This window comes from Pan paniscus, chromosome 7 (assembly GCF_029289425.2).
Source record: "Pan paniscus chromosome 7, NHGRI_mPanPan1-v2.0_pri, whole genome shotgun sequence".
NCBI classification, from domain to species: Eukaryota; Metazoa; Chordata; class Mammalia; order Primates; family Hominidae; genus Pan; species Pan paniscus.
The window spans coordinates 44,329,458-44,344,024 of NC_073256.2; positions in this window are offsets into that span (position 1 = coordinate 44,329,458).

Sequence of the window (14,567 nt, forward strand, 5' to 3'; positions counted from 1 at the left end):
GAGAAGGAGGCAGCAAAGGCAAGGCCAGCAGGTTGGGAACTTTGGCCACCAGGGCCGGGCTCTGAGGACTGACCCTGAATGTTGAATGAGGACACTCGGTGAGATGTAGTAGTGTCTTCAGGCATGGCATGGGTCACAGAGGCACAGTGGTCCCACTCATCAAGGCAGCCCAGAGCCTACAGTGTGAACTTAAACCAGGCCAAGGGGGTCTGAGGGTCCCACATGCATATTTAGAGCCCAGTTCTGGCAGATGTGGAGCTCAGCAGAGGTGTAGTGTATTAATATACAGTGGGACTTGTCTTACAGGGCTGAAGCCTGGCCCTCATTGTGCTCTTGAAGAAGCAGAGTCTAGGCTGGGGGTCCCTCAGTGAGCTTCTTCAGGACAGAATGGAGGTATTCCCATTTCCTGCCCTATCATAGTAGTGACCAGGAAGAGGCTATGGAGAACCATGAGTAGTATATATGCAGAAGGGAGATGGCCAACTTTTGTCTCATGTAGCCTTCCTCCTCCAGTTATGACCCTGTTCTCACAGAAGCAAATTCACAATTGGAAAAGGCATGCCTTACTCCCCACTATGGACAGCAAAATTAGTCTGTTATTTTCACATAAGAGATGTCCTTCTACTTGCCCAGCATGATTTCAGATCTCTATTTTCAGCACTTTCATTCCCACCTACCCCCAACCAACCAAGAATCTCCCTTAGCCTCCTCATTAGACAACTTTTGCTCATCACCCACAATTCATGCAGCACTTGGCACTTAGCAGGTGTTTGATTGATAGGTGCTGAATGCTGGATTCTATTATTGTGGCCCTTCAGAGTGCCTTCGCTGAGAGAAGATAGAGAAGAAATGTGTTCTCTGCTGAGACTGTAGGAGACCAAAGGGAAATGTGTGTGTCAATAAGTTTTTCCTTTATTTCATTCTTCTCATAAAAATTCACCTACCCAGAGACCAGCATTCTTATTTGAAGCCTTTTGAGAAGGAACACAGCAGATGACAGGCAATGCCAGCTAGCAATTTTTTTTCTTCAAAGCAGGTTAGCAGGTTCAAATAAAACACATTGGAGAGGAATTACTTAAAACCAAAACGGAAACTGTGAAGTGCAAGCTGATATTTTTAGAAGTTTGTGTAATGACAGGTCAGATTCCTGAGGATTAGCCAAAGTGGCAAATCTAACACCACTTATTCAAAAAGGGGGCAAAAGATATAGCAGGCAATTATAGTTTAGCAGCAATTGTGGGGGGAAATCAACTCCTCTTGAACTTATTGAGAGAACAGCTTGAAAAGTGTAATTTGAATATAGATAGCCAACAAGAAGATTTCTACAAAGAGGGGGTGGGAAACTGATGGAGTGAGGAGAGGAAGGGAGGGGAGTTGCCGCAGGTTCATTATTTTCATATTTTAAAGCCCTGAACAGTTTGAAAAAATGATTGCCAGAGGGGCCCAGGAAAATTAGTGGTTGTTTGATTCAGGATCAATTTTCAAATCTGCCCAGTTTATAATTGTGCAACTTTTGCTGTCATCACTCATGTGACTCAGGGTCCAGATGTTCAGGGTTGAAATGTCCCCAGGGCTTGCCACCTCCCTGGTATGTCCCCGAGCCTCCCTTTTTTCCCCCACCAAACATTTTTCCCCTGTACTTATTTCTTTATATACAAAATGCCTGCATGGGGGCTTAAAAATAAAAGGGAAAAAAGAAACACTTAAATCCAGAGCTCAAGCTTAATGTGCATTATCTTTGGAAGAAGTGAAGATAATTAAATCTGCACTCAGAAATGGGGGGGGCAAGATCTTATTTTTTCGCAAGAGCAGATTTTTATGAGAACAGAATTTTGGGCTTTTGGGGGAATGAGAAAGATATGGGCATGAAAGAGAGGAGGGGAGCAGAGGAGACAAATTTGGATAACCTGATGGTTTTCATCAAGACTCAGTTGTCTGGGTTTGTTTTTTTCATTTCCAACTTTTGGAATAATGGGAGAACTTCAGAGTTGGGTTCAACCATTGTGGAAGTCAGTGTGGTGATTCCTCAGGGATCTAGAACTGGAAATACCATTTGACCCAGCCATTCCATTATTGGGTATATACCCAAAGGACTATAAATCATGCTGCTATAAAGACACATGCACACGTATGTTTATTGTGGCATTATTCACAATAGCAAAGACTTGGAACCAACCCAAATGTCCAACAATGATAGACTGGATTAAGAAAATGTGGCACATATACACCATGGAATACTATCATCATTCTCAGTAAACTATCGCAAGAACAAAAAACCAAACAGCGCATATTCTCACTCATAGGTGGGAACTGAACAATGAGAACACATGGACACAGGAAGGGGAACATCACACTCTGGGGACTGTTGTGGGGTGGGGGGAGGCGGGAGGGATAGCATTGGGAGACATACCTAATGCTAGATGACGAGTTAGTGGGTGCAGCGCACCAGCATGGCACGTGTATACATATGTAACTAACCTGTACAATGTGCACATGTACCCTAAAACTTAAAGTATACTAAAAAAAAAAAAAAAAAAAAAGATTATTTGGTCCAGCTTTCCTTTAACTGGGTTCAGTCAACTCTTTGGGTCTACAAACATAATCTTAAGAGTCTACAAGTTCTTTGTGAAATTTCAAATTCTATATTCTCATTTTGTTGATGAATATTGTATTATAATATTGAGGACCTCTGAATGAGGACCTGTGGCCATGTGATTCTGGGACTGTGTTTATGTTGGTCGAAGGGATCACCCAAAGGGAACTTGTACTTTGGCTTGTCTGACTGCGAGTAGGTTAACAGGTCCTGATGTCACCATGATGGCTTCCAACCTGGTCCTCTTTGTACTCACACTAAATTCTTTGCCAGTAATAAACACTAGACTTACTTTCCATTGATAATTTCCCATTAAGAGACACTTTCATAGGCTATGCTGTTTGTTTCTAAAGTTTTTAAATTAATAAACACTTTGATGTCATGAAAATGATGTCCTGTAACAGATGACTGAAAGAATCAGCTTTAATAGATAAATTATACATTTTGTAAAGTTAAGATTAAATATTATCAGGTGTGCTACATGATTGAAAGTTTTCCGTAATTTTAAAAGAGAAGAGTCATGGAGAAGTTAGTGATCGCATAACACACAGATGTGTAGCCATACCAAATCCGAAAGTAATCGGGGTGTAGCCTGCAATGCTCTATTCATGTTGGGAATAGCAGCTTAGTTTCTGCCAAACAACATTATTTGTTATTTTAAATTAATGCATTTTATTATCTTTTGAGTTTCATTTCTATTCACTTAGTGAATATGACTTTATAGCTGTTCGATACTTATAAGAAGTTATACCCAGTTTTATATTTGCACAAAACATAAAAATGTGTTAAGTCAACATTATGGATCTGCCAAAAAAATTTTCCCATTAAAAGTCTGTCTATAACTTACCCTGGAGCAACACTAATCTAGTCCATTGCTCTCATTTAAAGAAATGATCTTCTTCTGTTTTACGATTGTGTCTCAGTGTTGGAACTCCATAGTCTTTCCAAAGAAAACTCAACCATCTTGTTTACATAAATATAGTTTGTTCTATATTCTTAGTGTAATTACACTTTCGCTGTTCCTGCATTTGCTCTGTTCCCTACCCCGCCCCCACCAGTGTGCCCTACATCTACTACAGCAAACTTCTGCTTGTGTTTCCAGATCAGCTTGTCAAAAAAGACTGCCTCTTTTGTGAAACCATTCTTCTTTTCCTGGCATGGTGAGTGGCTCTCTTTTGTCTCCTACAGCTTTCAGTCTCTATGTCTCACACAGTGCTCTTCAAGGTCATTGAAAATATCTACTTACCCCTGAATGTCTCCATTTGAGCTTCTCAAAGGCATAGACCTAGCCTTACTTATACCCTATTCTAATCCATGGCTCATTGTTGATACTTAATAAAAGTCTATTAGATAAGTTTTAGACCTCTCTATACCAAAATAATACATCCTAATAAAACCAGTCATCACACCATGCTTTCCGAGACCCAGCCTCCAATGGCATCCTTGCAAGACATCCAAGAGACATTTATTAAGCTGCTAGAATTATTTTTATTGAACTAGAGCATGAGAGGAATAAAACAAAAACAGAGGGGAAATTCTCCAGCTAGACACTATAAAGATCTTTGGAATTTACATGCAGAAGTGGGCAGGCGGCTGTCTCTAGGGTTAGCTTTTGACCTTTCCATTTGTGTTTGAGGAAAAGAGGTTGGAAGTTAATTCTTGTTTGAATCTGGCCTTGCAATTGGCCACGAGTGGGAGGGATTCTCTCTGCAGGAAATGATGCCATCACATTGAGGAGTTGTTTTTTTGGACTGGCAAATGGAAAATGTTCTTAATGAAAACACAGAATAATCAGTCCGAGCGTGGAGGAGAAGCACTGGGAGGAGAAATGAGAAAGAATCCATATTAAATAGATGTGCCTACCAGCATACTGATGAGGAAAGGGATTTGGAGGTTATTGTAGGGGGGAAGAAATCTTCAAGTTATTATCCTGATGCTTTTATGTGGCTTAAAAAGTGAATATATGAAATGTGCCACAAGTGGAAGGAAAGTGCCAATCACTGGTGTCTAAACTAGAGGTGTGGTCATAATTTTTAGAGTCATGATGGAGGCCAATATTCTAGGCTATCACCTAGCTGAAGCCCTAAATGTATTTTTATTTGTCAGACTATTTGTCCAAATTTTTGTTTAGAAAATATTGTATCAATACAATCCTAAGCCTTGATAGGGTGTTCCAAGTATGTCACTTATTTCTTCCTATAACACTTTGAGGTAGGTACTAATATTTCCCTCATTTTACTCAGGAAATGGAGTCACCAAGCAGTTAGGAAATATGCCCAAGGTCACATAACTAGTGGGTGGTGGAGTCTGTTCTACCCACACAACCTAACTCCAGAGCCCAGGCTGTCCAGCCCTATCCTGTGCTGTCTGTACAGTGGAAAGAACATGGGCTTTGGAACCAGACCAGTCTACATGCACATCTTGACCACTGACCCTTGACACAGGACACGTTATTTAATGTTTCTGAGCCTCTGTTTTGTCATCGACTGAATAGGAATTACAGTATTTAACTCACGGGGTTTTTTGTGTGGATTAAGTGAATGAGTGCATACAACATTCCTGGGGCAGTACACAGAGTAGGTAAATAATTTCCCCACACCTAGATCATCCTTGCTTTAGGAATCCTCAAACCAGAGGCTTCAGGTTTTAGGAATGAGACATGATGTGTGAGGCATGAGCCTGGTTTTGGGCAGCTGTCTGTGAGAATGTGTATCCCACGAGGCTGAGGTCCCAGTGATATCACGGAGGGATGTGTGAATGCTCAGAGTCAGGGACTAATGTGATTGTTCCCCTGCCTCTGTATGTTCTCATTAAGAAGATATGGGCCGGGCACGGTGGCTCATGCCTGTAATCCCAGCACTTTGGGAGGCAGAGGTGGGTGGATCATGAGGTCAGGAGATTGAGACCATCCTGGCTAACACGGTGAAACCCCGTCTCTACTTAAAAAAAATACAAAAAAATTAGCTGGGCGTGGTGGCAGGCGCCTGTAGTCCCAGCTGCTTGGGAGGCTGAGGCAGGAGAATGGCATGAACCCGGGAGGCGGAGCTTGCAGTGAGCTGAGATTGCGCCACTGCACTCCAGCCTGGGCAACAGAGCGAGACTCTGTCTCAAAAAAAAAAAAAAAAATGATATGGCTTAGGAAAATGAGAAAAATGAGACTTTAAGCTGCTTCCTCAAATCTTTTATGCTTTCTGCAAATACCTCTATAGCATACACAAATTTAGCTTTCACAGCGTGAATGATTCACTCATGTCCTTTCCCAAGCTCATAGTGTCAAGTAAGGTTGAAGTATTATCTTCTTGGGGAAGGTCACAGAGTAAGCAACCGCACATTGATGGTGGAAGGTGGATGCCTAGAACCCAGTGTTCTCCCAGCCCAAACTATCCATATGGGGCAACGAAACAGACACCAACTCATTGGGAGATTCTTGGAATCATTTCCTCTATTCTAGAAATTTCAGGGTCTACAGATGCAGAATTGTCTTAATCTACATTTAAGCCTAGAGTGAATGAACCATCAGGTGGCACCAAACCACAGCTCAGACCAGAAAAGTTGTGGACTGCATAGCCAGACCCCTCCTGGAGTGCCTCCAGGTGACATGGGCAGAGTCTACCTGTCATTTCATTAACCTTGGGCTAATGAGAGACTACATGGTACATGACTGAATTTTTTGAACACCACTTATGTTATTATGGGTTTTAAAATATGTGCTGAATATCTATTTAGGGAAATACATGAAGGACTAGGGATTCCGAAACAAAATAATAAACACAGTCCCCACCTTCCAGGAGCTCATGGTTGAACAGGGAGATAGTCAAATAAACTAGTAAAACATGGCGTGAACAGAGCTGCCAAGGAGGGAAGCAAGGAATGCTCTGGGGCTTCGAGGGAGACACAGGAGGGGACTTTGAATCACCTCCCAGAGGAGGAACAGAAGGATGGGAGGGCATTGCAGGAGGAGGGAGAAGCTCGTGTGCCAGCCTGGAGGCTCATGGTTTTCTCCAGGAAGTGAAGAGAAGGAGCATGAGACTGAGATATGAGCTCAAACAAGGAGAGGCTGGGTTACGAGGGCCCCAAATGCCACAATAAGAAGCTTAAGCTTTGTACAGTACACAAGTAATTCTTAACCTTTTCTGGAACATAGAGTAGAGTAGAATTTGTGGTCCTTTTCTCTGGGAAAAATGTACAGTGATGCACACACGTATATTTTTACATTTTACATTGAACTTCAGGAAGTGCTGTAGACCCTCTGGTACCCATTATGTATGTTTCCTAAATTTAAAATCCCCCACTAGCAGTAGGAGAGATCAGTGAAAGATTTTAAGTTGAGCAGGGCTATGTCTATGGGATCACGGGACCGATAACCACTGAAACAGGAACAAGGATGATAGATTGGAAGAAGTGCAGCCTGTAGGCAAGGAAGATGGGGCCACAGTTAGAAGTCTGTTGCAAAGGTTTAGACCAAACCATGGTTTTGTTCAAACTCCTCCATCTCCAAAGCTTTCGTTAGGTGATGGAAAAGATGCAAAACCCACTTGTTGAACTTAGAGCATTTTCAGCCCTACCCCCATCCTTTCTGGCAAAGGTATCCTGGTCCTTAACCGCAGCCAGAAGGGAAGGCAAGAGAAGGGCTGGAAGAGAAGCTATTATCTCCAGGTGGCACTGCCAACCCCTGGGGACAGATCGTTGATACCTTGGAAATTTATCTCTAAGAATGTTTCTGGAACACCTTGTCTGCCTCTAATAAACACAGTGGATCTCGCTTGGAAAAGAGGAAGTATTCCAGTCATAGGGCTTCATAGAGCCCTCCTGGTTCTTCTGCATGTAGAAGCGGGGGCAGGGATGTGGAGAGGGAAGCGTGCATTAGTTTAGCAACCGAGTAGGGATTTAGGGATCTGAACTTAATCCCTGCTCTTCCTGTGAGACCCTAGGAAAGGGTCTCTGTGCTATTCTTCCTGCATCTATTAAATGGGAATAACAATAAAAATGCTAACCTGCTCTGGAAGGAGTAACGAGGAGGGGATTATAAAGCACTCTGTAAATACCATACGAAGGTGATGCAGCAGTGATGGATGGCGGCGTTCACTGAAGGAAACAGCAGAATTACAGCCATCCTCGACTCTCTGGCAGACTTTTGATTTCTCCCATCAGAAAAGACCCTCCCAGAAGCTCTGAGAAGAGGGCGCTCTGCATCTCTCTCTTGTCTGCTGCAGCTATGGATGTTGTGAAAGTCAGAGAGGGGAAAATGGGGAGAAACAGTGGGAAGGGATCAGAGGGTTGAGCCAGCCCCACCACCTCTGGAAATAGCTGCCTGTGCAAGCCAGGGCTGGCTACATTGTAGATATTTTTTAAATGTTTCAATTTAATTGAATTTCACTAAACCCAGAGAGCCATTAGCACTCGCTGTCCACCCATAAAGTGGGCAGGAGCTGCTCAGAATGGCTTAGGTTCCCCGAACTTACATTGTGGTTTACTGATACGCCCATCCATCCAATTCCACGCCTGCTGCCTTTTATTTAGGATCATTCTTACACCTGAATAATGTGGAAATGATGAGCCCTGTTGGAATGTGAACCAACCTGACATTCTCTTCAGACTCCCACAGGCTTGCTCCACAGAGGGATGCCTTGTTGGGCTTGAGTTTTTTTCAAGAGACAGGTTTCTCACCATCTCTGTCAGTTGCTCTGGAATGTAAGAGGAGGGTGGTTACAGGTAACAGATTATTTTTAATTCTGCCTTGTTATTTGGAACTGGTTGTCCATATGTTGTTGTTGTTCAATTCCTTGCATGAATTTTCTCAAATATTTGTAACATATGTCATATCTATATGCAGATTTTAAATTATGGATGCCTTCATCTAATCATTTTCAAAAGGGGAAAAAAATCCAAGTCTAATACTCTCAGGCAGGACCACAGTCTCCTGGGCATCAGATATCGTTCAGGTAGACACATCTGGTGAAATGCATCACATCAAATTAGTATCAAGGGTATTGAGACTCTGAGACTACAGGCAGACAATCCCCTTCTAATGCACTGCTTTTTAGATTGTTGGGGAAACTTGAATCCCAATTCTCCTGTGAAATGAGTGATACTAACATGCCTGCTCAAATGCTCAAAGTGAAGATCAAAGCTGCGGTGTCCAAATTGGCTTTGCAAACAAAGCAGCCCTTGCTCCCCCGCTTGGGGATACCGTGCTAATTTTATCAACTCTCCCTGGCTCTTCTGCTATTAAATAGCAATAAATAAATGTTTTTTTTTTCCTGGGTTTGCCAGTGGCTTATTTGTCTGACAAACAAGCTCATTTCCTTTTAAGTGTAAGGTTTTAGTCCAACTAATAGAATTAATCTATTTTTAATGAAAACGAGACTGGCTTTTACTTAGAAATCTACCTACCCATTTCCCTCTCTCTGCACCAGGCTCCACCCCCAGCATCTTCTCTGAACACATACATCCAGCCATGAATATTTCAATACATCTCGGGCATTCAGATCAATATAGGCAACTCTCAAGCCCTATTGATTTTCAGAGGTTTGACTCGCAAGGGTGATAAAATATTTCTCAACTTATGAAACCTGAGTTAAAGAGGTTTTGCTGGCCCTTCAACTTTTATCAGATATCTTTGTCTCTTTTTCTTTCCTCCTCCCATATTCCTTCTGCTCAGTCTCCCTCCCTCACCTGGTCTCCCCTCTCCAATACCCACCCCCCCCAACCCCCCCGCTTCCCATACAAAGCCCCGAGATGGAGATTTATGACTAAGCAATAAGTCCTGGAGAAGCAGGCACTATTTTCCCACTGGGTCCACCTCAGGTCAGAGGGAGAAGAGGCCAAGGGAAGAGAGCAGCCCTGAGCACAATCCAGCCCCCATCCATCTCGCCTGGGGGACTCTGCCAGCTCTCCTCCTGTCTCTCTGATTCATTTATCAGCACAGCCGACTCCTCCTCCTGCACACCCCTGAAGATGTAATCCCAGAAGGCGACCCTAGCAACATACGAGGAATTCCCCACTGAGGCACAGGAGCTGAGCTGCTCCATATGGGTACGAAATAAGCTAATTATACAGTCAGCCATGTCCAATGCCAGGATGCATGTTGTTATAAGTTTATCCAGCCTAGTTAGGAAGCAGTGAGCCCAGGGTTCTTGGAAAATTTTCCTGAAGGTTTGGTGGTTGATCTACTGTGATATGCATTGGATTAGGTGTTTGGAGATCCTGGTTCAGATTTCTCTAGCTAGCCCTGGGATGTTGGTCAAGTCAAGTCACTTTCCTTCTTGCGTCTTCATTTCCTCATTTGTAAAATATATTCATCCATGCATTTATTTAACACATCTTTGTTGAATTCATCCTATTTCCCAGGATTAGGGGATAGATGGTGAACAACATGAATATGTGTGTCTGCTCGTGTGAAGCTTATTATCTAGTGAGGATCAGCCAAGGATCTATGAATGTTTCTCCCTCTGCACTCCCACGTGGCATGCCTCTGGATACTGCAATACAAGCTGTATATAAGTATGTTATTACAATGTTTTTTATCTGATCCCTCGCTGGATTGCATGTTGCAAGTCAGGATGGATAGTGCTTAGAACTGTGGAGATGCTTGTTCACTGGATATTAGCCAATGAAGTTGGCCCTTTATATTTTGTGTCCTGCCCGGTGTTGAATAGGGCTGAGGATGCAATTGTGTATGCGGAGCCTCAGGGGAAACACATTCAATAGCCGTTGATCCTGCCCTAATAGTTTTTCATCCCAAGTCTTTGGTAAGGAAAAGCACATAAAAGGACTTATAATGAGCAAGTTATCAAGTTATCAATGTCAGTAAGTTGTAGCTGCCTCTACACTCGAAAGTTAGGAATGACCAGAATGACTTTATCACCAAACAGACAGAAACCTTGAAGCACCATCCTGTGTTGGGTGAAAGTGTGCTAGGATATGTGGGTGAGGAGACAGCTTATTTTTTATAAGGGCAGTGTGATGCCCCTGTTCTCCCTAGGGGTTTTGAGCAGCAGGGCGCTGAAGAAGCGAGCCATATCCCCATCACATTGTGAGCCCTGTGAGGGGGACAGAGGAACTTTTCTGTTTCATGATGACACCCATGGAAAGAGAAAAAGGTTTCAAATATGATTCCAGAATTAGAGGCCTCAAGGCAGGTGCTCCGAGCTGATTTGCTGTGGAGCTGCTTCTTGCACAGGCAGCTCTACCGTGTGAGGCAGGGCTCTATTTATATGACAGTGAAGGAGACTCGATGATTCTTCCACTGATGCTGGGTGTGGGTGGGATACCCTGAAAGGTACCAATAGACGTTTCTCTGGTAGAGCAGGATTCCTTTGACATCTGCTGCCTTTGCGCTGATGAGTTCTCTAATAGACAAGTATTAGTTGACTATCACATCATACCACAGACACTGTTAAATATTGACTCTAATAGGTAATCTACCATAGATTAGAATTTTATGGTTTACAATGCACTTTGATCATCACTCGTTCAAGCCCTCCTACTTTAATAGTGAAGAAGCTGTGGCCCAGAGTGGTGAAGTGGCTTGCTTAAGGTCAAAGGGTAAAACTGAAGTAGGACAGAGGTCTCCTGACTCCCAGTTTAGTGCTCTGTCTGTTGTTCCAAATATCACACCATCTTTTCTAGGAAACCATGGCAGAATTTTAAAAAGGAATCATAATAATAATAAAAGATACTGGCCCATTTGGACACTTTTCTCTGAAAACAGGGAGCTCACGACATATGATACAAACTGAATAGCTGAAAGTGATTTCTCACTCATTGGGGTATTATTGTTTATGTTTTGAGATGGAGTCTCACTGTTGTCTAGGCTGGGCTGCAGTAGTGCGATCTCGGCTCACTGCAACCTCCACTTCCCAGGTTCAAGCAACTCTCCTATCTCAGCCTCTCAAGTAGCTGGGACTACAGGCACCCACCACCAAGTCCAGCTAATTTTTGTATTTTTGTATTTTTTTAAAGGCAGAAAGAGTTTTCTGGAATTGATTGGAAAACTGGAGCACAGACTTTAGGGAGACAAGGGAAGTAAAAAACAGCCAAAGACGTGCCATGGGAACAGTCTCATGAGAATCATATCCCCAGACATAATGCCTGTGGCCACCGGCATCTCCATAGTGCACCTCACCCCAGACCTTGCCCTCCCTGTACCACATACAATCTCTAACCTCCCCTAAGATGTGAAATGGGACCAAATTTGGCTTCCATAGAGTTATAAGGATGAGTGAAAGGAAAGGGAACCCCTGCAAACTTCTCTGCCTTCTGGTAAGAATAGTTTTCAGATTTTGGGCAGCCCAAAAAATGTGTACTATGAAGACCAAACTACCTCTTCACCTTTCTTCCAGTTGGGGTGCTTCCAAAGGCATTTCTTGAATTATGTGGGTTTTAGGATCTGTGTTTAAAAGCTCCTCTGGATTTTAGTATTTTTTATAGAGATGGGGTTTCACCATGTTGGCCATGCTGATCTCGAACTCCTGACCTCAAGTGATCCACCCACCTTGGTTTCCCAAAGTGCTGGGATTATAGGTGTGAGCCACTTTACCTGGCCCACTGGGGCATTATTGTTGAAACATTCACCCTCCTCTGCTTCCTGGCACCAGGGAAGGAGTGCTCTTCCCCACACCATCCATGAGTGTGGCAATGTAACATGCTTGGCCAATGAAATGGGAGCAGATGTTAAAGTACCACTCCTGACCAGAGCTGTGCTCCTTCCCTTCACCATGAGAACAGGCTCCAGCTTCCTAGGGCCTAAAATGGAAAGACACAACACAGCGCTGGACCTAGCCTGGAGTAGTGCTGCTGAAGGGCTGATCTACAGACCCAAGGGCAAGGATATAGGTTTGCTATTGAGAGATTTTCAGTGGGTTGGCAGGTGGGGAGGGACAAGGGGAGGGTGCTTATTATACAGCATTATCACAGCAAAAGCAAAGATACTCAAGGAGGCCTGACCTTAGCTATTTCTATCTTACCCTCACTTTTCACACTGCAGTGCACAAGTTCAGATTGTCACTTTGTTTTCCAGATGAGAAGATTGCATCCCAGTCAGATTAAATGCTCTTTATAAGGTCATCTTAGGAAAACATAGAGGCATCCTGTTAGCTAGAATCCGTGTATGCTTCCTGACTTTCAGAATTTAGTTTCCTGTGTTATTTAAGCATGAGGCTGTCATTGTCTTTGAGGTTAGAGAAAGAACTAAGCAATTTAGTTTTGCCTGTGTCATCTCTGTCAATCAATCAGTCATCTGTTTTCTATGTCTCTACCTATTATCTCTATCTCTATCATCTATGAATCTATCTCTATCATCTAATTTATATCTAAATCCATCATCTATCAATCTCTAACTTATCTATATCTATTTCTGTCATCTATCTTTATCATATCTATCATATCTATCTACCTACCCACCTACCTACCTACCCACCCACCCACCAATCCTCCTTCTGTCCATCCAACTATGTATTTGTTTGAACTAGGAGGAGAGAGTCTGAAAGTCACATTGTGTTTACTGTTGTGAGGTTGACATTTTAGTTGATCATGTTGAGGTTGGTCTGTCTGCATCTGATTATCTCGTTTCCAGATCCAAGCAGTTGTTAATGAAACAGTTGCTGTTTTGTTGACAGAACATTAATTACTTGATCTTAGGACTCAGTAATTGCACAAGCCTCCTCTGTATACATTACTAATTACATTAGCAATTATATGGCATTTTAAAGACAAAGAAATGACTGAAGCAATTGCAGTGTCACAGGTAACCTGCTGTTAGATTTCAATCACATGCCTAATGTCCCCATGATGTGCAGAAACAATTTCTAGTGGATCTTGTGACACGAACTTGAAGAAATGGCCTAAGATTTCCTACCTATGAACTCCCTGCTCAGTGGTAAGCCCATCGTCTAGGCAGAGACAATGTGGATAAAATCTCTTTAACTCTCTCAGCTTCATTTTATTTCTCTATTAAAAATAAAAGCAGAGAAAGTTTGGATAAGAAAAATTAATTTACTTATCGAACAAATATTTATTGAATGCAACTACCTCAGGTGCTAGGAATATGACTTCATGAAGTTTATCATCTTTTGAAGGATAAAGACATTAAGCAACAAATACTCAAATGTCTGTAACAGTCAGGGAAATGCTTGTTAGCTGCTGTAAAAACACAACCCCAGAAATCTCTGGAGTTCACTACAATAAAATTGTATTTCTTGCTCACACCCTAGGCAGCTCTTTCCAAATGGTGACTCAAGGGTCCATCCATGGTGTGGAATCTTTCTGTTATTCTGAGCTCCTTAGTTTCTAGCTGTGTGGACAGAAGAGCCAGTCAAGGATCTTGTGGGGGCTTTAGAGACTAGATCTAGAAGGGGCATACATAATTTTTCCTACATTCCATGGCTAAAATTGGTCACAGGGCTGCTTCTTTGCTGCATAAAAGGCTGGAAAATGTAGAGGAAAAGGAGAAATGAGCATTTACTCAGTGCTGGCTGTACTGCATAATTATAAATGGTGACCCGTGCTGTAAGGGAAGTGTAGGTAGTGCAGTGAGAGCATGCAATGGGACCACCCACTAATTTTGCATCCAGCACTCGTTCCCCCTTCTGCTAAAACTGCCCATATTGCCTTAGGGAAATGACTCTCCTTCATTGTCTGTAGTTTTTGTGGGGCTGTCATTTAAGGTTCCTCTCCACCTCACCCCATTCTCATGAGACACGGGCATGTGGTATGATTAAGACCAATTAGATTCTCTCCTTGGACCGTAACCTTAACTGGAACAACACAAAGACACAAAAAAGTTGGATCTGATTCACTGCTATCAAAGTGCTACAGACAGACTGTCAATTCTTGTCATTTGGATCCCTGGATCTCAGTTCCTGTCCTCTTGAGCCTATTTTTCAGCTTTCCCTTTGAATCTCTCCATGACCTCAAATTGTTCCAATTAATTTCCTTTCTTCTTGGGTTAACCAGTTGGTTCTGTGCTTGCAGC